Source organism: Stomoxys calcitrans, chromosome 2, assembly GCF_963082655.1.
Source record: "Stomoxys calcitrans chromosome 2, idStoCalc2.1, whole genome shotgun sequence".
Lineage (NCBI taxonomy): Eukaryota > Metazoa > Arthropoda > Insecta > Diptera > Muscidae > Stomoxys > Stomoxys calcitrans.
Window position 1 is genome coordinate 152,971,716 of NC_081553.1, and position 24,509 is coordinate 152,996,224.

Below are 24,509 nucleotides of genomic sequence, written 5' to 3' on the forward strand. Positions count from 1 at the left end.
ATGCAAAATACTAGAAAAAGTAAATGGTTTTGAGTGACTAATCATTTAAAATTAAACAAAGACAAACAAACAAATTCAGTCTTTAATTCATCCAAAAAGTAATATACCGAAACATCACAAAACACGGACGAGGTAACGAATATTTAAAGTGTTTTGTTTATAAGGAAAGAAATATATATATATATATATATATATATATATATATATATATATATATAAATTTATTTTTTTTTTTTTTTGATTTCCAACCCAAAAAAGTGTCTATATAAGGGTGGATCAATTTTTAAGGCCCAAACAATAAGAAAATTCTAAGAAGTCTTGCTGAAGAACCATGGGTGTTACATCAAAGTCTATCTTCCGGGTTTTAAGGACAAGAACTAGCGTGCTGTGTAAATTTCTATTATAAATTTCAAATTTTTTATTATTGATATAGGTCATTTGGGATTGATTGTTAATGGACAAAATCTGTCAACGTTTAGATGTAGCTCCCATATAAACCGATCGTCCGATTTGGCTGAAATTTGGTACTATGACCCCCAATGTCCGGTCAATAAGCTGATATAGCTCCCATATTAGGTTAGGTTAGATTGAAAAGAGGGTCCAGTTATAAAAATACAAAAAAAGGAACCTCGAAAAAAAAACACAAAGTTAGTTCATGTCTGGTATAGTGTCCCCACCTAAGTGCCGGTATCTGCAAGACGCGAAAGCCGGGCAATGACAAAGGAAATGCTCCGAAGTCTCATCATCTTCCCCGCATGCCCTACACCTGCTATCACTTGTCTCACCGATTTTACATAACTGAGCTCGTAGTCCTATGTGTCCCGTTATGATACCAATAGCTATACTGAACTCCTTCTTACTTCCTTTCAGTAATAGCCTCGTCTTCTCATGATCTGGAGCCCCCACAGGATTTTTGCCGTCCTACCGACCGTTTCGCTGTTCCACAATGTTGCATGCGCATTCGTCACCCACTCCCTTAACTCGGACAGGGTCGACCCGAAAAGCTTCGGGTTAACCAAGTTTGTTGACGGCAATTCTCTGGCCTTCACCGCCAAATCGTCTGCCCTTTCATTCCATTAATCTCCTTCTTACACTGCAAGACTTCGCGACCTTAACGTCCTGGTTGTAATTGCCCTTATAGCAATTTTACTGTCCGTAAAGATGCTCACACTCGACGTCCTCGCTTTAGTGCCAACTCACGCATTCCGAGATCGCCCGGATCTTCGCCTGCAGGACCGTATTATGGTCAGACCCCCAGGTCCTCCCTGTTCCCTAGCTTTGATCCATTCGTTTTTCCAGACGGCAATATTAGGGTTCCTTCAGTCCAAGACTGTGCCGCTGGCAGCAGTGACTCGCACTCGAAATCAAGTATCGTCTCAGGCATCCGATCGGAAACCTCTTCCTTTCCTTCCAGGTTTTCTATCACCGCCTCGATTATAACGCGATGGTATATGCTGCTCCAATCGTCTTAAGTTTCACTGCCGCAGAGGCTGCTTCACATTTAATCTGTTCCTTAATCCTAGTGGGCGTGGTCCTCATCGCTTCGCCTATGCCAAGACAACTTGTTGTATGGTCCTAACGTTGCACTGGTTCTCCATAGCAGTCCACCAAATAGCTGAGGCATAGGTATTGGTCTAATTACACTTCTGTAGAGCCAGTGGACTATCCTCGGATTCAGTCGCCATTTCGAGCTACATAGTGCCCAACATCTGTGAGCCCTCTCAGTAGGCTCCTGAATGTGACACTTTTAATTCAGTTTCCTATCCAAGATCCCTCCTAAGTATTTGACCTTGTCAAATATCGAAAACGTTTTAAACGAAAACTTGGTGCATCAAATTGGCCCACCTTCGTCTTCCTCTTGAACAGGCATATTTCACTCTTCTTTGGGTTAACAATAAGACCCCTAGGTCTAGCCAAGTCATATGCAAGACTCTTCTGCATAGCTGGTTCGGATCCTTACCTTTAAGAAGTATTATAACATCGTTTACATAGCAGACGGATTCAAATCCCTCCTCTGTCAGCATCCGTAATAGGTTACTTATGGTGGCCTCCCAAAAGGATTGGCGATAAAACGTCTCCTTGTGGCGTGTCCTGTGCCACTTTCTCCCTAATATTTATGTCATGGCACCAGCAATTTTTCATCTGTTCCCTGGCCTGGTATCCACAATGCGTTCTATGGTTTGGAGTTGAAAGGACTTAAGGCTTATAGGCCTTTGGTGTTGTCTTAGGCACGCTGTGAAAATAGTGGCCAGATGAGGTGCCACATAGTCGGCCTGCTTTTGTAGTTACGCCGGAAATATTCCATCAGGGGCGGTCGATATAAATGGTTTGAAGCTTCTCAGGGCTTCCTTGAAGATAAATTCCGTTATGATAAACCTTCGATCAACCTCATTATTCCAATATTCCGGAGTACTCGTGAGTCCTGTCGTATTCTGTGGAAAATGCGTTATCATCAAAAGCCTCAACATGTCCTCCATTGTCTCTGCTCTCACTCCCATGTCGTCTACTAAAGTGCCATTTTGGATATGGGTTTTTGGGAAAAACTTTTACATCTTGGCGGCGTCATTAACGCTATCGACCAGGTCGCAGAAAAGCTTCTAGGAGGCACATTTTGCCGCTCTGGTAATCTTATTGTATTCCTTGAGCCGTTCGTAATCCACATTAAAATTATGCTCTTCGAGAGATCTGATACTCTTCTCAGCTTCCGTTGAAATTATTGGAATGTCAGTTGTACCCCTTCCAGCATCCTGCACTCTCGCCGGATTGCGCTGCCGGTACATACTCATCTGTCTCCTTCGCCGTGCCCTGGATCGCTTTCCCGGTCTGATAGTGAGCTTAGCAAAGTCATCGCTCACCTCTGCCATTATCCTCCTGCCCTTATCTCTCGATTGTGAATCCGAGCCGAAAACACCCTTCACCTAAAGGCTGGGGACGAACTGTGCATCCCTCTGGTTTATACGTCCCTTCCTCATTAATAAGTCTGACGACTAGTATTGCGCTTAAATCATTTATCTTGACTACAGGTGGCGGGGCACCCACACCTATAGGAGGGGAGGACAACATAGTGCCGCCTGACGCCACTACCGCAGATGTTGGGTCTTTGGAGTTAATTTTAAGCCTACTCTAAAAAGGCTTTCAAATGTCTTCGTAATAGGTAGTACCTATTCCGAGATACGGATATTTTTCTTTGAGGAGCAAATTGAAAACATGTCCGCTCCACTCAACGGCTACTTTGAAAAAATTTGTTTCTCTTTCGGGACTTAATGATCGACGACTTTTTGCAATGGAAAAAATAAGGCCAGAGATAACAACACACCAACCACTGTGGCACACGTTTCGTCCTGGATTAAGTGACTTTTCAACCACATTAGGTGTGGAGGTTTCACAATCCATACAATATACCGCGAAAATATTACGATGTAACTGTCAATCTAATCCAGATTGACATCTATCACATCAGTACGTGTTTTTTTTTTGCAGTGGCGGACTTTTTTTATACGACTACAATTGTTTCCATGGCTTACACATGTTACTGTGCGTATTTTGGATGTTGTTTTGGTGGCTTCGAACGCTAAAAAACTGCAACTATCACTTTCCGAATTTACCATCCGCATTCGTCCGAGCTGCTCAAAATTCTGCCTGCTCTTTGCAATGTTAAAAAACTTTAAAAATATTGTGTGAGAAATTTCTATACTAGAAAACAACAGCAATTATATGCAAGCATAAGTGCTTGCTTGTGGTTATCTTCTTGTTTACGTGCACTTTGACGTGCAATAGTGTGCGTATTTTGCCAATCACTGGTATATACCAGTGGTGATCAAAACACACACATAACAGCACATATTTTTGTACACAAAAACAAAAGCCCCTGGGCTTGAATATATTACACACATTACCACATTACCATTACACTGAAATACTCACCCTTTTTTCCTAGTAGGAGAGACACAAAAGAATAATTAGTGGTTCGTTAAACAAATCATCATTTGAGGCGATTGAAATCCTTTTGTCATTAAATAGTTTTTGGTTTTACAACAAAAGAAATGTCCTTTTACCGCAGCCGAAGCTGAAGCGAAACGTTACACAGTTGGTCCAGTTAAGAACTTTTACACAGTAAGAAAAAGACAAACCTTACTAATAGAAGGGGAGATTCGCAATATTGGGAAAGAGTTCCGCAGTCTTTTTAACAGAGCACGTCATAAAAAAGCGGAAGTTTATTGCGATGTGTATAACACACGGCTCAAGGAATACAATAATATTACCAGAGCCGCAAAACGTGCCTCCTGGAAGCATTAATTACGCCGCCAAGATAAAGTTTTTCTCAAAAACCCATGTCCAAACTGAAACTTTAGCAGACGACATGGGAGTGAGTGCAGAGACAACGGAGGACATGTTGAGGCTTTTGATGAAAATCCATTTTCCACAGGATACGAAATGACTCGGAGACACCGGAATATTGGAATAATGACGTTGATCGAAGATTTATAAAAACGAAATTTATGGTGAAGCAATCGTTGAGGAGCTTCAAATCATTTAAGTCACCCGGGCCTGATGGAATATTTCCGGGGTTACTACAGAAAGAGGCAGACTATCTGGAGCCTCATCTGGCAAACATTTTGACAGCGTGCCTAGGACTTGCATATACTCCGAAAGCCTGGCAGGAGGCAAGGGTGGTGTTTATACCCAAGCCCGGCAAGGCAAGTTATGCGACACCAAAAGCCTACACCATGGAACGTATTGTGGACACCATGATAAAGAGTATGACATCCAGCGAAATGCTCAAATACAAACATCATGCCGATGTCAAGGGAAGGTCGGTGGAGACTGCCCTGCACGAGGTTGTACATAAAATAGAGGAATCCTTCGATGCCAAAACGTACACACTAGCGGTATGCATAGACATCGAGGGGGCTTTTAACAATGTGCGGACCGACACTCTGATCCAATCCTTAGATCAGTACCGGGTATATTGTCGTATATTCTTCCACTTATATCTTCCGATACAAAGGTAATATATAGTACCTCCTGCCTGTTTCTGGTACTAAAGGTCGGTTTATCCCCTTCTTTTACTTTATATGGAACAAAAGTTTCCTTGGAATATTTATTTTCGACAATTAAAGATTTTTTAGCGAAATACCATGCTACGAAAATATTATACCGCTTGACTAACAGTTTAACAATATAAGTGCCTTTATCTGAAATATGAAGAAAATTGGTTCCGTAAATGGGTATCAATTCTTACTCTACCCCCCAATACTTTTCATTTAGGCCCACATTGTCATGGTCGGTAAATATGCCCAATTTAGGGGTTTTTTGGGGATTGGAATGGTCGCCCAAACACTAAGCCCGGAAAATTGACCAGCAAGTGCTATATTCGCATATATCTATATATCATTTGTTTGAACCCCAGATTGCCATTGGCTTCAAAATTGGATATCAAATTCGTTTTCAAATCTCATTTAAACTCCTTATTGCTCCGGTTTGGGGTATTGGCCCTAAAAACTATAAATATTTAGTTCCACTTTCTTTAAGACCCAAATTGTCTTGGTGAGCAAATACGTCCTATTTGGGGGTTGTTATGGTAATGGGACGTCTCCTAGACAGTTGGTCCCTAATGTTGATATCAGATACGTGGTATACTCCCAAATACCTTCAATTTGAGCCCCATATTTCCATAGTCGGCAAACATGACCGGCTTGGGGGGTGTTTTGGGGGATGGGCGGCCCCTCAGTGAGTTGGCCTTGAAAATATATATCGGATTCTTGTTATACTTTAAAAACCCTATTATTTGAGCCTCATGTTGCAAAAGTCAGCAAATGCTTCCTATTTGGGTGGTGTTGTGGGGGTGGTGTGGCCCCATAGACACTTTTCCCAAATATTGATATCAGATTCGTGCTTTACTCCCAAAGACCTTTCATTTGAGCCCCATATTGCTATGGTCGTAAATTTGTCCCCATTGGGTGATGTTTTAGGGGAGAGGCGGCCCCCCAAACACTTGGTCCCATATTTTGATATCAGATTCGAATTGTACACTCAAATACCTTTCATTTAAGCCCCATATTCCCATGGTCAGTAAATAAGTCCTGTTTGGGGTTGTTTTGGGGAAGGGGTGGAGCCCCAGAAACGTGGTCCCACATTTGGATATCAGATTTGTATTGTACTCGTAAATACCTTTCATTTGAGTCCCATATTGCCATGGTCGGTAAATACGTCCGATTTGGGGGTGTTTTGGGGCTTGGGGTGGTTCCCCTAGCACTTGGTGCGACAATTTGATATCAGATACGTTTTCCTATCCAAAATACCTTTCATTTGAGTCCCATATTGTCGTGATTCGTCTAAATATAAGTTTGGTGGGTTTTAGGGTGGGGCGACCCCCAAGGTACCCCATCCGAAATTTGGCTCCCAAATTTTTATTTTTAGGGTAATATATAAGAGAACGCAAAATATCGCTTAAATCGCACCAGCAATCTCCGAGATCTGGCGTTTCTGAAAATTAGGGTAAGGGGGAGGGTTCGCACCCCCTTCAGATATCAAAAAATGTGGTACCCTATTTTCACCACGGGATCATTAAGCACCATCTGTGAAAATTTCAAGAAAATCGGTTCAGCCGTTTCTGAGTCTATAAGGAACACACAAACATTCAAACAAACACAAATTAATTTTTATATATAAGATTAAAAATGCAGCTCACCCCTTTCGTTTACATCCGAACTCCCCCATATCGTGTGATGTGCATTAGCATCACTTCCTACAATGAGGATTTTCTTCCCTACAGAAGCAGCTTCAACCAGCGACTTAAGGTTTGAAGGCGGCATTTCTGAATCGTGTGCATTTTTTGGGAAGCGTGCCGGTAATGAGACTTGTTTATTTAAAGGCTGGCTACTACTAAATCTTCAGTGCTTAGCGACGGAAGAAGAAAAACTTTTAGACTACTCTTTGCAAGAATACAGGCTCTGTGTCTCCCATTCCCCGTACAATGGTGGAGATTTATCTGTAGAAAGCGGACCATAGTCAGGATTCAGAACATCCACCACTGTTGTGTTAGCCTCGTCTTCTGACTCCACCAAGAGTTCATCACAAGATTCGTTAGAACTTGTCATGATGAGCTTCCATACGCATCCAGGGGCAGGTGTTAAAGCTGTTGAACCACTCTTCCACTGGACACTTGCGATGTGCACGATTTTCCCTTAGATTCTTCGCTTATTGCTGCTGTCGAAGTACTTTCTGAGTTCCGTGCACTTTAAGCCCAGTCCAACTTTGTGACCCACCAACTTAGAGCTTGTTGGGTCCCGTTTCGATGCCATCCGCTCCTGTCTCGATTGTGGCAGGGGGATTTTCAGTCTCCTGCAATCCGCCATACTTTAGCGATGTGTTCGATAGTTCCTCAGCAAGTGTTCAGTGTTCAAGTGTTCAAGATCTGAGGGAATCCTTGGTCTATTATTCAAACCTCTTAAAGAGCGTGTTGGCTTGCCGGAGAAGGCCGATGGCCTAGGCAAATTATAGACTCGAACCAGGTGTCTTCGTCAAAAGCCCCTGCTGACCAGTCGTCGAGTGGAGCCTGGAGCAGCCAATCCACCAGTCGAGGTATCAGTAGCAGACAACATACTACGGCCTGATACAACCACCGCAGCTGGTGGGTCTTTGGAGTCCATTCTAAGCCTACTCCCGGGCTCTAGATGTGCCGCTCCACTGGAAACAGACCCAGATCATCAACCGCCCAATGGATACCTCTATCGCAGCTTTCTTTAAGTGACTTAAATTTTGCTTCCAAAAGTAATGACCTATTACGAGTTATACGAAACTTCTTGTGGAGTGAAATAACAATACGTCCGCTCCACTCAACGGTTCATGGGTCACCTAGACTTGCGCCTTCTTATAAATTGAGCCTTCTTATAAATTGAGTATAAACTGAGCACGTGGAACATCAATTAGATTTGTTAAAAATATATGTTATCTTATCCCACGTGCAGAAATTTTGGATTGGAACAAATTTCACGATTTTTTTTTTAAAAAATAGTGGATATGGAACAAATTTACATCTCAATGTCTCAGGAACTAAGAGAGACACGTCAAAATCTTGAAAATTCTGAAAGTTAGTATCTTAAAATCCTAGAAAGTGATCCTAACTCAAAAAAGCCGAAGATGGCTTATGGAACAAGATAACACTAGGCCGACAATATAGTACCAGTTATAAGAGTTTTATTTTTGAATTTTGGCAAATGACAGCGACAAATTTGTTGGTATTATGTCCCCACCTAAGTGCCGCTGTCTGTTAGTCGCGAAAACCGGGCAAAGACATAGGAAACGCTCCAACGTGTCACCATCTTCCCGTAAGTCTACATATGCTATCGCTTGCTGCCCTGATTTTGCATAATTGAGCTCGTAAACCTTTGTGTACAGTTATGTTATCGAAAGCTTTGACCTCCTGCTTGCTGCTCAGTAATAGCCTCGTCTTCTCACGATCTTGTAATAGGATTTTCGTCGTCCTACCGACCGTTTCGCTGTTTCACAGGGTTGCATGCGCATTCGTCGAACACGCCCTTTACTCGGACTGCGTCGACCCGAAAGGCTTCGGGTTAAACAAGTTTATTGACGAACATCGGTCCACCAATCGGAGATTTTCTTTGCAAATTGAAAAGGAAAGCCAGAGATTGCAACACACACCAACTACTATAGAACGCACCACAGTGTACGTGTTCGTCCCGGAGTGCTTTCTCCGCACGATTCTGGCCCGTGCCAGGATTGAAAAGAACCCCGGACCCCGGTTCCGTTAGGTTTGCCAGAACCGCTCCATCATCGGTCGGTGTCGGTGAGGTGTAACCGGTGCATGGAGTGGGTACATTTCCGATCTTCTTCTGGCCTCACTTCACTCGTCGTCATCGCCTTCTGCGTCCTCGCCGTCGGACTATGTGACCCCCCGAACTCTCCTGTACGGCAATATACGCAACGGCAGCATCCCAGCCCAAATATTGTCAGGCCAGTGCCGGGAAGTTGATCGTTTTTGCAGCTAAACTGCAACGAAATCCAAGGCAAGATTTGCTCAAGGAATGGTGGGGGATTGGCCTTCGTGATACACCATTCCGCCTCCATCATAGGCCCATCTCGCCCACGCCTGGCGCTTGTGACCCTTACATGGAGTGCTATACAACGTGTACATACCGCCGGTTGGTAGCTGTATTCCGATTAATGGCCAAGCTTACAACCCCTACATAAGTGCGTTACTATCTGGCCATAATCGTCTGGTTATAGGGGACTTTAATGCGCATCACACTTCATGGCATTCTCCCCTAGGTAACGACCAGCGTGGCATAGCTTTGGCAGAGCAGATTAAAAGCTCCACGTTTTGTACGGTGAATGAGGATGTCCCCACTAGGATTACGAGGTGGTGCAGCAGCTCGCCAGACATCCATTATATCCCCTGATCTCCTGAGTGACGTATCCTGGCAAGCCGTCATCACTTTGGGGTCAGACGACCTCCTCATAATTCTCACCATCGACCGATCACCCGACTTCATAACCTCTGAGCGCCGGACGTTTATCAATCATAAGAAGACCGATTGGGCTGGCTTCAGAGAGTATACCAACGCCGCTTCAGTGAACTGCGACCCCCCCGACGGAATCTCTACATTGATGCTGAAGAATCTGGATTCACTTGGAGTTGAGTACCTTACCACTGTCCTTAACCTGTCTTTGAACTCTCTTATAGTTCCCGATGTCTGGAAAATGGGCAAGAGTAATCCCGCTACTGAAGCCTGGGAAGAACTCAAGTTTGGGGGAGTTGTACAGACCGATCTCCCTTCTCTCACCAGTGGCAAAGACGCTTCAGGCACTACTCCTCCCGAGCCTCGTAGGAGAATTTCCATTCTCCGAGCATCAACATGGATTTCGAAGATAGCACAACAACAGCTGCATGCCATCACCGCACACATTTCAACCTCTATCTATCCTCCATTCCACCCCCTCCAGACGGCATAGAGATCGTATCATATGCGGACGATTGTACGATCATGGCACCAGGCCCCCACCCATTGTAGACATCTGCGATAGGTTGAACGTCTACCTCAACAAACTTGCTTCATATTTCGCTGCAAGAAATCTGAAGATATCTGCCACCAAATTTATAGCCATCTACCTAAAATCTTCATCAAGTGTCCCAAAATACTTGGCGTCACATTTGACAGCTCTTACACATTCTCCCCACATACCACAGCAATTTGCGATAAAGTCGAAAGTATAAACAAAGTCCTCAAGTCACTTACTGGCAGCACTAGGGTTGGAGACAAAGAAACCTTGTTGACCACGTACAAAGCAATTGGCCGGTCTGTGGTTTTGGACTGTTATCGCAGAGTCCCAGAAGCCTTAAGGTAAGAGAGAACCTCTAGATCAAGCGGCATATCAAGCAGGTCTAGACAACATTCATGCAGACACGGTAGCAGATGCGGTAAATGGCTACCGGGTGAATGCAGTCCTTGGAGAACGACCGCCTCCCATTGCACCTGAAGAAATTGACCTCCCCCGGCATACCAGAGTAGTTCTGGCTCAATTACGTTCCGGCAGATGCAGCCGCCTCAACTCCTACAGAGCAAGGATTAATGCCGACGTGCAAGATGTACGTTCCGACCGTAACCAGGGACCGCACGATACACGTCACCTATTTAACTGCCCGGCCAGACCCACTCGACTCAGACCCAGATCCCTGTGGACGCACCCCATCTTAGTGGCAGTGTTCCTGGGTTTTGATACTTAACAGAATCAAGCAGACGAAAGATAGAACACAATAAACTGCTACAACAACAACAACTATGGAATGCGGTTCGTCTTTAGGTGTGATGGCTTCAAGGGCCGTGCGTTGGTATGTTGTATTTGAATCGTATTAATTGTGAAAACTCCTCTATGATACAATTACCACATTAAACACCCTCAGCAACCCTGTCTATTAGCCGTACTTTTTCCCAATGCATGTGTTTTTGTGCAATGACAGACTTTTCTTCTTCGACAATTACACGACTTCCGTTGTACACATGATTCTATGCATCTGTTGGAGATTGTGCAAGTTACGCTCTTTAAACCCCAAATTTTGCTAATAGCTCCCCTGCAAGTGCTTAGGGCAAGAATTACCTTTCTTGCCATTTCTAAAATGTTGGATTTGAAGTTGTATGGTCCTTATGTTGCACTTTTTCTCCATTGCAGTGCACCAAACCACTAAAGCGTACTTTAGTACTGATATTTGACCTTGTCAAATATCGATAAATAAATTCCGTTATGAACTTCGTCATATATCGATGGTGTTTGACCTGTTCACAGAAAAGCTTCCAGAAGCCACGTTTCGTTTTGCCGCTCTGATTATCTTATTGTATTCTTTGAGCCGTGTATAGTAGACATCTCAGTAAACTTCCGCTTTTTTACTACGTGTTCTGTTATGAAGTCTGTGGACCTCTTTCCCAATTTTTCGAATCTCTACAGGGTCCAGGGTTTTTTCTTGGGCTGATTTCCTTTCTCGAAGAGGTCAAATAGCTTCGAAAGACCTCACTTTGCAGCCGTTATCCTGTTGACCTTGTCTTAAGCATCTTCCATGCTTCTACAATCTAAACTATCTGGCTCAAGTTTTCTTCTGTTTAGTCTTCCGAATTTTGTCCAGCTGTCCAATATTAAGTGTTTTTAGGTCGTTAATACTCAAAACTTAAACTGTTATACACTCAAAACTAAATCGATGTTATACAAACGAGAGTGAGAGTACAGTACTTACTATTATAAACTGTATAGTTAAACGTGCTATAAGAGAAAAATGGTATTAGGAGAGTGAAAACGATTCGACTGTAAAGATGCCAATGAGAGAATTAATCCATGGTATATAAATCAATCAAGTAAATGGAATGAATCATAGCTCAAAAGAGTGTTTTAACATTTAAATCAAAAGAGACATTTTTTACACTCAAATAATAATCAATGTTCAAATAAAATATCTCCAACATAAAATGTTCAAAAATTAGCATTGTTGTAATTACAACGCTGCTTCTACATGCTCCCCACTGCCTCAGAAATCGTCCCGATGATGTGGCGGGATATCTCCGTATCTATGTGGTTGTCGTCGGTGGCGGTAGGACCTTTTCCTCATTGTAGTGTTACCGTCTTTTGAAGAAGGTAATTTATTTTCGATGGGTTGTTGCATCTTTTGTTGTGTCATTGGGTGTAGCTTTTTCTGCCTTTAGTATCGGCTTTGTAGTAGTTGTATTCTCGTTAGTCAAAGTTGAATTTTCTAATTGCTCGGTGTTGTCTGTTGAAAAGGCTTTACTATGCCGACCTCGATGTTAGAGTTTATAAAGTGTTTTATCAGTGTTTCCTTCATAAAAGATTAGGTCTGATGCGTGATATGTTGCTATCGGAACATTGGATTTATCCACCGAATCTACATTGTAATACGAGTACACCTTTTATTCAAAATTATACATGGTTCATCACGACGAGGTACAACTTTTGAAGTGAGATTATTATCCTTCTTACTTAGAACATATGATTGTTTTTGTCCTGCATTTTTCTTTGCATTTCATAGCAAGAGATAGACTATCAGCAAGTCGAAGAAGGTGAGGTGTTATTTGAGGTACGAAGTTCTACTCTTTTACTATGGCTCTAGATCTGTTTGTACTTCCATCACGCCTAAATGTCACATATCCGGCTGTATATCCGATGGATGCTCATTTCACAGTGTTCATTGTAAGTCTTATGAAAGGCAAATTAACATTCCAGGAGGCCACGGTAGCGTAGAGGTTAGCATGCCCACCTATGGCGCAGAATGCCTGGGTTCGAATCCTGGCGAGACCATCCGAAACAATTTTTCAGCGGTGGCCTTCCCCTCCTAATGCTGGCAACATTTGTGAGGTACTATGCCATATAAAACTTCTCTTTAAAGAGGTGTCGCACGGCGGCACGCCGTTCGGACTCGGCTATAAAAAGGAGGCCCCTTCACATTGAGCTTAAACTTGAATCGGACTGCACTCATTGATATGTGAGAAGTTTGCCCCCGTTCCTTAGTGGAATGTTCATGGGTAAAATTTGCAAATTATTTGTTCCGCTCCGCTCCCGCTTCTTTGGTTTTAAATTGACTATTTATTTTTAAATTTTCTTCTTATACACACCGTGCTCTATGAATTAATATATTTATTTTGTCATTACGTTTACAACATCAAGCAATATTCAATTACGATTGTATGTATTCTTGATCGCCGTCTATATTGGACTATACCCTTATAAAGCCTCCACAAAAACCGATATCCCGAATTGATTTCTTGAGCCTCTAGAGTTTTGCAAACAGGCTACTTTATGACCTCCAACGTTTTTGTAAAGTTAAATCTAAATCGGTCCATAACCATTTATAGCCCCCATATAAACCGATCTACCGATTGAACTTCTTAAGTGAGATTTGGCTGAAATTTTGCATAATTTCTCCTAACACCTCCAAATCCCGTATAATCCGACCTCCCGATTTAAGTTAAGAATTCCGTGCTACTTACAAACCCCTTAATTGTTTTCAATACCACTACCCTAAGTTGGTTAATGTCTGGTATTATGTCTCCACCTAAGTACCGGTATCTGTTGAACGCGAAAGCCGGGCAATGACAAAGGAAATGCTCCAACGTCTCATCATCTTCCCCGCATGCCCTACACATGCTCTCACTTTCCGCACCGATTTTAGATAAGTGAGCTCGTAGTCCTATGTGTCCCGTCATGATACCAATAGCTATACTGTCCTCCTTCTTGCTTCCTTTCAGTAATAGCCTCGTCCTCTCACGATCTGGATCCTCCCATAGGATTTTCGCCGTCCTACCGACTGTTTCGCTCTTCCACAACGTTGCATGCGCATTCGTCGCCCACTCCCTTAATTTGGACTGCGTCGACCCGAAAGGCGTCGGGTTAACCAAGTTTATTGACGGCAGTCCTCTGGCCTTCACCGCCAAATTGTCTGCCCTTTCATTTCCCGGTGCTCCGTTATGGCCCAGCACCCAAACGATGCGGATTTTCCCATCCTCAGAGAAGGCGTTAATCTCCCTCTTACACTGCAAAACTGTTCGTGACCTACCGTCCTGGTTGTTATTGCGCTTATGGCAATTTTACAGTCGGTAAAGATGTTCACACATCAAAAGCAATTAACTAAATTAGAAAGACTCAAATTAGAACATACCAATAATGAAAGTTAAAGTGAATGGTACTAGCATAATTTATAAATAACTAGCTGAACCGGGCCCGCTTGCCCAAAAAGTAATTGCGGATTTTTTAAAAGAAAGTAAATGTATTTTTAATAAAACTTAGAATGAACTTTAATCAAATATACTTTTTTTACACTTTTTTTCTAAAGCAAGCTAAAAGTAACAGCTGATAACTGACAGAAGAAAGAATGCAATTACAGAGTCACAAGCTGTGAAAAAATTTGTCAACGCCGACTATATGGAAAATCCGCAATTACTTTTTGGGCAACCAATATATCGCTTGACTAACAGTATGCTCGGTATGCTCCATTTAGGGGTGGGTGATCCCCCAATCATTTTGCCCTGAAAATATAGCAGCGTCGTTCTTTACTCTCAAATTTTGTTTATTACAAACCCCATATTTGCATCAAAATTGAATATCAATTTCTAATCTCAAATATCTTTCATTTAACCCTTTATTGCAAAAGTCAGCAAATATGTCCGGTTTGGGTTAACGGCCCTTAAAACTATCAATATCGAGTTCCACTCCCTTTAATACCTAAATTGTCATGGTGAGCAAATCCGTCCCATTTGAGGGTTGTTATGAGGGTGGGGCGTCTGCTAGGCAGTTGGTCCCGAATATTGATATCGGATTCGTGGTCTACCCCCAAATAACTTTCATTTGAGCCCCATATTTCCATAGTCGCAAACATGACTTTGGAATGGTCAGTAAATACGTCCTATATCGGTGGTGTTATGGAGGTGGGGTGGCCCCATAGAAATTTTCCCCAAATATTGATATCAGATTCTTGCTTTGCACTGAAAGACCTTTCATTTGAGCCCCATATTTTTTTCATTTTTTTGGGGTGTCTTTGGGAGGCTCCACATTTGGATATCAGATTCGTATTCTACATTCAAATACCTTTTATCTAAGCCCCATATTGCCATGGTCAGTATATAAGTTCTGTTTGGGGGGTGTTTTGGGGAAGGGATGGACCCCCAGAAACTGGTCTAACGTTTGGATATCATATTCTTATTTTACCCGCAAATACCTTTCATTTGAGTCCCATATTGCCATGGTCGATAAATATATCCGATTTAGGGGTGTTTTGGGGCTTGGGGTGGTCCCCCTAGCACTTGGTCCGACAATTGGATATCAGATACGTTTTCTTATCCTTAATACCTTTCATTTGAGTCCCATATTTTCGTGATTGGTCTAAATATATATTTGGTAGGTTTTAAGGTGGGGCGGCCCCCTGGGTACCCCATCCGAAATGTGGAGAGCAAATTTTTATTTTTAGGGTACAGTAAGAGTGCACACAAAAAATCGCACCACCCATCACCGAGATCTGGCGTTTCTGAAAATTAAGATAAGAGGGAAGGTCAGCCCTCCTTCAGATATCAAAAAATGTAGTACCCCATCAGTGAAAAATTCATGGAAATTGGTTCAGCCGTTTTTGTGTCTATAAGGAACACACAAACAAACACCCCACTCCCCAAAACACACCTAAATCGGGCATATTTACAGTCCATGACAATGTGGGGTTTAAATGAAAGGTATTGGGGGGTCGAGCAAGAATTGATACTCACTTTCAGGACCAATTTTCTGGGGGTCTCCCCCTTTCCCAAAATACCCCAAAAATAGCTATTTTCTACTGACCATCGCAATATGGGGCTCAAATAAAGGTATTTGGAAGTAGAATACAAATCTCATATCCAAATGTTGGATCATGTATTTGGGGCATCACACCTTCTCCAAAACAACCACCAAAGGGTAAACATTTTTCGGCCATCCCAATATGTGGCTCAAATGAAAGGTATTTGAGATTAGAAAACGAATTTGATAACCGATTTTGGGGCCATGTGTTTGGGGGACGCCTCATCCTAAAAACTCCCTTTAAACCAATGGCAATATGCGGTTGAAACAAATGATATTTGAGAAAAGAGCACGATGCACACATTTTTTCAGGGCCAAGTATCTGGGGGACCACCTCACCCCCGAAAACACCTCCTTAATCAGATATCCTGAGAATATCGGGCTGAAATATAGTATTTTAAGAATGGAGTACACCATACATCCGAACTTAAATTCGTAGACCAAAAAAGATCATATAGGATTCAGATAACAGGATTCCTTTTTTCTCGATTGTTCGCTTTTGAAATTTGGTGTTCTAAAGAAGGGAAGGATTCTGACAAGGATCGATAGGTTTCCGATGAAGTAGTGACGAAGATTAGAAAGAAGGTAGCAAAGAAGTGTTTTTTGAGTTATTAAATCGTTTGAATTTCATTTGCAAGAAAATGGTAGCATTTTGGCAAAAGAACAAACGCACTAAAACAATCGTTTTAAAAAAGGATCCGAATGGTTTTCCTTCAGAGAAGTCATTGTCCTACAAACAGAAGCCACTATTAATACACTGTTCCGATGTTATTGAGCATGCATTAGTATCAATTAGCGGGCTTTCTGACGAAGAAACATAAGCTCAAAATAATGATATTAAAAGATTTCCATCAAACCAGAAAAACCTCCAGAGTTACAACGAATACGGACTTGCTAAATCGATTACTCCTCAGCTCAGATCCAGACAAAAATTGCCATGCACCAAAAAAACTAGTTTATTAAAACCTGTATTTGATTTGATGGAAGATATCTAAAGAGATAAAATATAAATGTGTTCACATATGTGTGTATATAATTTTCATTGATTTTCTTTTAATAATAATAATAATTTAATAATATAGTTCTTCATCAGCATTTTATTATTATAAATATTTATTTCTATATGAATTGCAAACAAGTTGCGTTTTACTTCGAAAACAGGTAGAGTTGTTTATTTTCTTTTAGTTTTAATATATATTTAATAAAAAATTATCATTTATGTGTTTTCTTTGCAAACAAATTTATAACAGTTTTCATTATTTTAAAATATTCTGATCATAAATACCCATTTAAACTGATAACTATATACGGATGTCCCTAAACATGTTCTGAAATTTTCAGATCGATACCCCTATTCTAACTATTTTTTTCACAGCCCCTTATACAAATGCATTCAATGTGGGGCGGTGCCCCAAATACATGGCTCCATAATTGGATATCAGATTCGTATTCTACTCCCAAATAACCTTATTTGAGCGCCATATTGCGATGCTCAGTAAATAATTGTTGTTTTGGGGAAGAGGTAGGCCCTCAGAAAATTGGCGCCGAAAAAGGGTATAAATGTTGTGCTCTACTCCAGAATATCTTTCATTTGAGCCCCACATTGACATGGTCGGCAAATATGTCCGATTTAGGGATGTTTTGGAGAGTGGAGTGGTCCCCTAAAAACTTACCCCTGAAAATATTTCAGCATTGTGTTCAACTCTCAAATATTATTTATTTGAACCCAATTTTGACGCCAATGGAAATACATATCAAAACTGGATATCCAATTCGTTTTCCAACCTCAAATGCCTTTCATTTAAACCCCTTATTGCAAAAGTCACCGAATATGTCCGGTTTGGGGTATGGGCCCTAAAAACTATCAATATCGAGCTCCACTCTCTTTAAGACCTAAATTGTCATGGTGAGCAAATATGTCCAATTTGGAGTTTGGTATGGGGGTGGGACGTCCCCTAGAAAGTTGGACCCGAATGTTGTTATCTTTTCCCAAATGTTCTACTCTAAAATATATCTTATTTAGGCCCCATATTGAAATGGTCAGAAAATATGTTTTATTTGGGTGGTGTGGCCCCATGGACAACTTTTCCAGAATATTGATATCAGATATAAGTCCTGTTTGAAAGGTGGTTTGGAAAAGGGGGGGGGCCCAGATATCCCACAGGTGGATATCAGATTTGTATTTTACTCCCAAATACCTTTCATTTGAGTTCCATATTATTACAATTGGTCTATATATCCATTTGAGGGTTTTGGAGGCGGGGCGGTCCCCTCAGGTACCCCGCCCGAAATTTATATAACAAATTTTTGGTTTTAGGTTACTTTTAGAGTACAAACAAAATTTTACTTGAAACGCACCACCCACCTCCAAGATCTGGCGTTTTTCGGAAATTAGGGGGTCCTTCCCCCTTCAGATAGCGAAAAATTAAGTACCCTTTTTTCACTCCATATAGTCACATTTGACAAATATTAATATTATTGTGTTTTGAGGGGCAGGCAACTTCCCATCAATTGAACCTCACTTTTAATGCAATATTCGTAACCTACTCTCGAAAATCTTTTATTTGAGTCCCACATTATCATGACCGTCTAACATCCCCACTTGGGACGGTTTTGGTTTTGGGGCGGCCCCTTGGAATTGCACACAATTATTAATATTCGATAATCATATTCGTACTCTAATCTCGAGTACCTTTCATGGGAGTTCCATACAGTCCCTATCTGTCCATTTTTGGTTTTGGGCGGTAGTTTTGGTGCGGTTTTGGGCCTGGGGAGCCGCGCTAGGTGCTTGGATTCAATTCCTTACATCATATTCGCATTCTACTCTCCAATACCCTTCTTTTCATTTTGGACGGCACTCATGGGGCGACGACCCAGGTATTTGGATCCAATTTTAGAGCCCATATTTGAATTCTACTCCCGAAAACATTTTATTTGAGTCCGATATATTCCCACTTTTGATTTTGTGACGGTTTTGGGCCTGGGGTTGCTTCCTTGGTACGTGGACCAAATTTTTATACTATATTCGTATTTAACTCCCAAATACCTTTTATTTGAGTCCCATATTGCCCCAATCGGCACGTATGTCCCTCTGGGGGGTTTTGGAGGGAGGGCTTCCCCACCACCTCAGATACCAGGGAATACATTTTTATGTCAGGTTTCAACTCTACTTTTAAATACCTTTCATTTGATACCCATATTGCCCACAACGACAAAAGTGTCCTGTTGGGTAGTGTTCTTGGCGGTGGGGACCCTCCGACGTTTTTATGCCATGTTCGCACTCTACCTTTCACTTGACACCCAAATATGTCCGTTCGAGTGTGTTTTGAGATGGGGCGTGCCCCAAGATTATTTGAACCCGAAATTTTATACCAATTTCGTGTTTTTGGGGCAACATGGGGTGGCATACAAAATTTCGCATACATCGGTGCAGTTTTTGAGTCTATACGGAAAAGACAAACAAGCTAACAACAAGCAGCTAACAAACAAAGCGCAAAAATTTCATTTTTATATATAGATTGGTATTAATTTTACTTTGCCATTTACAATAGAGGATTTCTGCAAGTGGCCTTGGGGTTCATTTGTATGGATGAAAAAAAGTGAAAAATCGTATAGCAAAAATGTAAACTACAAACAATTCTAAAAACTATTCTAAAGAAACCTCTTGGCTTCAACATTTTTTTCCTGTTCTTTCGATATTTTTGTAATCAAGGTACAGGTTGCTTTCAGGTATGATTTTGTCTAAAGAACAAAATGATTTTGTTTAAAGAAAATATTTAAATTAAATTTATTCTAACAAAAAATTTCAGTAACATTTTTTAAAATAACACAATTTCATATATATTTTATTCTACAAAGACAACATTTTGCTGAGGGCAAGGCCGCCTTAAAATAATTTTTCTAAAGACAAAATTTCAGAGTAACATTCTCTAATGACAAAATTCAGCACGGGCCAGACCCACATCGAAAATATTTTTGGAAGACAAAATTTGTTTAAAATTTTTTCTAAATTGAGATTCCATTGCGGGATATTGTCCGGCTTTAGACCATTGTTTAACGCTTCTATTCAAAGAATAGTACAGCAAAAAACATTTAAAAATCAGCAAAAGTGTGTTTTGTTGCTAGAACTATTTGACTGGCTACCCGTATCACGGTTTCAATTTCAACCAAGAAATATCATCAGCGGTCGATGTCAAATGGATCATGGATCATGGTGCTTTACAACCATCCCAACTAGAGTAGATTTTAAAGCACACATGAGAATTTGAACAGCGCTCTTTAAGACGACTTGCTGACTTTTAAATGTTTTTTTGCTATACTATTGAATAGAAAGCACTAAACATTTGTCTTAAGCCGGACAATATCCTGCAATGAAATCTCAAAAACATTTTAAGACCGAAAAAAGAAAGCACAAACAAACAATTTTCTTTTTCTAAAAACAACATTTTAGTTAACATTTTTGTAAAGAGAAAATTAAATAAAATTTTTTCTACCGACTCAATTTAAATTTTAGTTAATTTTTTTAGTACTAAATTTCAGCGAAAAACTCTCTGAAGACAACCTAACCTCGAGATTTTTTTTAAAGATTAAGATTTTAAAAATACTGTTTTTTAAAGCCATAATTTAATCAAAATTCTAACCCATAACGCCTGACCCTCGATTTCGTTTTTTTTTTTACAGTGAAATACCCATCTTTTTGACGACTCCTTTTTTGAAAAACTACAAAACTATCACTGATAACATAACACATTTATTAAAATGTTATCATAAATACTGGAAATACTCTAAGGAATGGAAACAGAAAGTGTTGTTGCTTCAAATCTATTATCTACAAAAAGTAGTCGTACAAACATTAATTTTCACTGTGAAACACGAACTTAATACCCACCTTAGGTGGGGAAATGTGTTAAAACAATAATAGTCATCAGACTTTTATCTATGAGAGCAAGTTTTATAATACACTTACGTTTGCCTCTTTTGACATCAATTAGTGGGCAATGAAAGAAACAAGTTTACAACGGCAATAACGTATAAATCTCTTCGAACATGTGATTTTTAGTTCCACCACCTGTTCTTACTTATAAAAACATGATGGAAATTATAAGCATATACGACAATAGTTGTATACAATTTTTACTGGACATCTTTTCCATCAAAATAGGATTTTCGACATCATTTAATCATAATTTAAATGTTTCTTAGTAAAAATTGGTAAAATTTTATTTTTGAACTATTTAACAATTATAGAGTTGTTTAATGTTTTTAGTTTATTTGCGTAAAATTCAGGGAAATAAAAGTCATTTAAAACCAATTCACCGACTGAAACAGTTACCTGTATAAATCACAAAAATGAAACAAATTTATCAAAATACTGAAGTTGATTCGCCAAAACTTTCACTTTAAAACTAAGACATTCGCAAAGAACACCACACTTTTATGGATTAGGATCGGCCTATAAATAGTGTGTTAGCAATCAGTACAAAATTCAGCTTTTACTTTATGACCAAATTATGTCACCGCCTGCCAATAATATAGAACGCGATTTAGAAAAAAAAGGTATCGTTACCTATTTCACAGTAAAGGGTTGTACTAAGTTCGCGTTTAGCGAAATTTTTTCTTGATAACTTTTTTTAGATAATTGATTTTGAAGCAAAATAACCTGCTCATTCCATTCAATAGCACATTCCCCTATTACTTATGAAAAATTTTTCACAAAAATATTATGTTATCATTGAGTTCTTTTAAGTGTTTTACCAATGTAGCCGTGAAAAACGTGTGTTTTCACCGGTGAAAAACAAACATAGTACCAGCTATAACAGAAGAATTTTGGCAATTTTCGATTTTGAAAAAATGTTGGGTGGCTACTAAATGACTACTAAATTAAATTGTGCAAAGATTAAGAGAAGACAAAATTTTAAGAGAAGTGTGAATAAACAATGAATCTGATTTATGTAGATAGTTTTCAATCGATTGTCGATATTTTTTTGCATTCAACATTAATTTATTTTTACAAAACACTTTTAACTTTTTTGTTAGCTTATGTTTGTTGACTTGTTTGACTTGTGCTTTTCTACAGCTTTTATGTATGCTCAATTCCTTTTCACCTCTCTTAGGTAACTCTTAAGAATGAAACAAAAGTTAAAGTGATATTAAAATACTACAAAATTCCCCAGGAACAGAGGATACTTCTCTCATATCAATGTGCAGTTAACTTAAAGTTTAAGCTCACTGATAAGGGACCTCCTTTTTTATGCCGAGTATGAACTGCGCACTTTGAGGAATTTGGCCTGAAAAGTATCGTTTAATTCAAAATTTAAATTTCAAGCTATAATAAAATATTACGCAACATTCGAAAAGGTATAAAATTCTCTCTCATATTCTGGAAAAAATTGGTCTTAGGGCATATAACCTAGTTGCAGTAGGTTTATGGGCATAAATTTTTTTGGGTTTTCAAACTAACATGATTTCGTATAATTTCATACGAATTATTGCGGAAAAACTGAGGAAAAAGTCATATGACCTGGATACTTTAACCCTATCTGTTTCAGGCGTTGACAATTGTACGTAACATAAAATAATTAATTTCTAACGCCTTTAAAATTTGTATGTTTTTTTAGAAAACATGGAGATATAGTTGACTATTAAAACTTATTAAGCTTCGAATTTGAGTTTTTCTAAATCGGGGGATCCTCGACTATATATATGTTCCAAAAAGTTTTGCCCATTTTTGCCCCGTTTGGATTGTTTGTTTTTATTATTCTTATACATATACAGCACGTTGTTACTAAGATGACCATTATAAGTAAAATCTCTCTGATAATATTGAATAGTTAGCAGCCTCAAACTTCTCGTTGGCCTAGAAGGAATGTTCAAATGAAGTCGGCTCAATCGCAATTCGGAAGGGAGTCTTTAGTAATTCCAACCCCTATAAGGAAAAACCAGAGTAATTGTTTCTGAACTAATTCAATTTTATCAATGTGAATCGCATAAACCGGATCCCAAATAACGGATCGATACTCGAGTGTGTTTTGAACAAGAGATACACTGTCGGACAATATAAAGTGCGGTTTAAAAATATTTTGAATTTTATGATTGAAACATATATTTGTTGTTTTCAAGTTTTTATAAATTATAGTTTTATTTTTAATTCGGTTGATATTTTGTCTAATAATGAACTTGACATTGAATTCTTACTTTATATTTTCTATTTATAATACAAACTATATGGCACATAAAGAATTTCAATTCAAGTGACAAAATAAAGTAACACTTCTCTAATAAATATTATAATAAATTAAATAACTTCAAAACTTAGTACGAAGTTGTTCCTCTTTTATCATATATAGCTTTTCTTACACTTTTCGGCAAAGCAAGTTTCTTTAAGTATTTGTTGTTGCCCTCCATTCACTTTGCATTTTTTCCCAAAATATTTGAAGATTTGATCTGGATTCCATCGGGATTTTGTAATCTAGGATAGCTCAACGATGCTCAATGGGGTTTAGATCAGGGCTTTGAGCAGGCCATTCTAATTTTTCAAGGTTATTTTCTTTAAAATATTTTTTAGCGACCTTACTCGTGTGCTTGGGATCGTTGTCTTGCTGAAAGATGAACTATGTATATAGATTTTCTTTCAAACAATTTACACAATGCTCTCAAGTCATTTTAGAGTCAATTATTAAGAGCCTACCTACTCCCGAAGAGGAAAAACATCCCCACACCATGAGGCTTCCTCCACCATGTTTTACAGTATGTATAAGGTTTTTCGATTTTAGCATTTGTGTTGGTTCACTCCACACTCTTTTTAAACCCCTTCATTAAGTCTTCTTTAAGTCACTCAAGGATAGCTGCAATAGAGGTATCCATTAGGCGGTTGATGATCTGCATCTGTCTCCAGTGGAGCGGCAGATCTAGAGCCCGGGAGTAGGCTTAGAATGGACTCCAAAGACCCAGCATGCTGTCTACTACTGGAACCTCGACTGGTGGAGAGGCTGCTCAAGGCTCTACTTGCGAGCAGACGACTGGTCAGCAGGGGATTTTGACGAAGATACCTTTTTAAGAAGACACCGAACCTATTCTTTCTAAGCATGCCTATAATTTGTCTAGGCCACAGGCTTTCCCCGGCAAACCAACACGCTCTTTAAGAGGTTGGAATAATAGAAGACGCATCGCTCTCAGGTTTATTGAGAGGCTTGATGCGAATGATTATAGGGAGAGAGACTCACTTAATTGGGCTCGAGAATTCACTGCACAGGCTACCCCAAAGACTACACGTCTAAATACGGAAACTGCACCGCAGTCAGCCAAAAGGCTGCGGTCACCTGGTGGGCATCCAATGCCTAAAAGAACTAGGGCGAACAATAGTAAGATGAGTCCAAGAACTTTTGCTAATGTCGCTAGGGACGGTTTGGTTATGGCAGTTATCTGCAAGGGATAATAACAGGACTATATACCTATGATAATTGGCGTGGGATAGTCAATGGGCTGTCATAAGTATACTCCGATGTCCTTGCGGAATTTGCTGGGTCTCCTCCAGTTTGTGACGATGCAGGCTGGTATCGAGGCCGATACAGACTAATTGCCTTCGGGGATCAACACTCAATTGAAATGCATCGTTGTGCGCTAAAAAAGATTGGTGAGATCTGGCCAGGCGCAGCACTAGATTTAGAAAGAAG

The 24,509-nt window shown here is 40.0% G+C and overlaps 1 protein-coding gene across 6 annotated transcripts in view; it reads left to right on the top strand.

Annotated features, from left to right (window-relative positions):
- Positions 1-24,509, top strand: part of LOC106090106 (thyroid transcription factor 1) — a 382,007-nt gene that overhangs the window by 115,907 nt on the left and 241,591 nt on the right. The window lies entirely within an intron of this gene.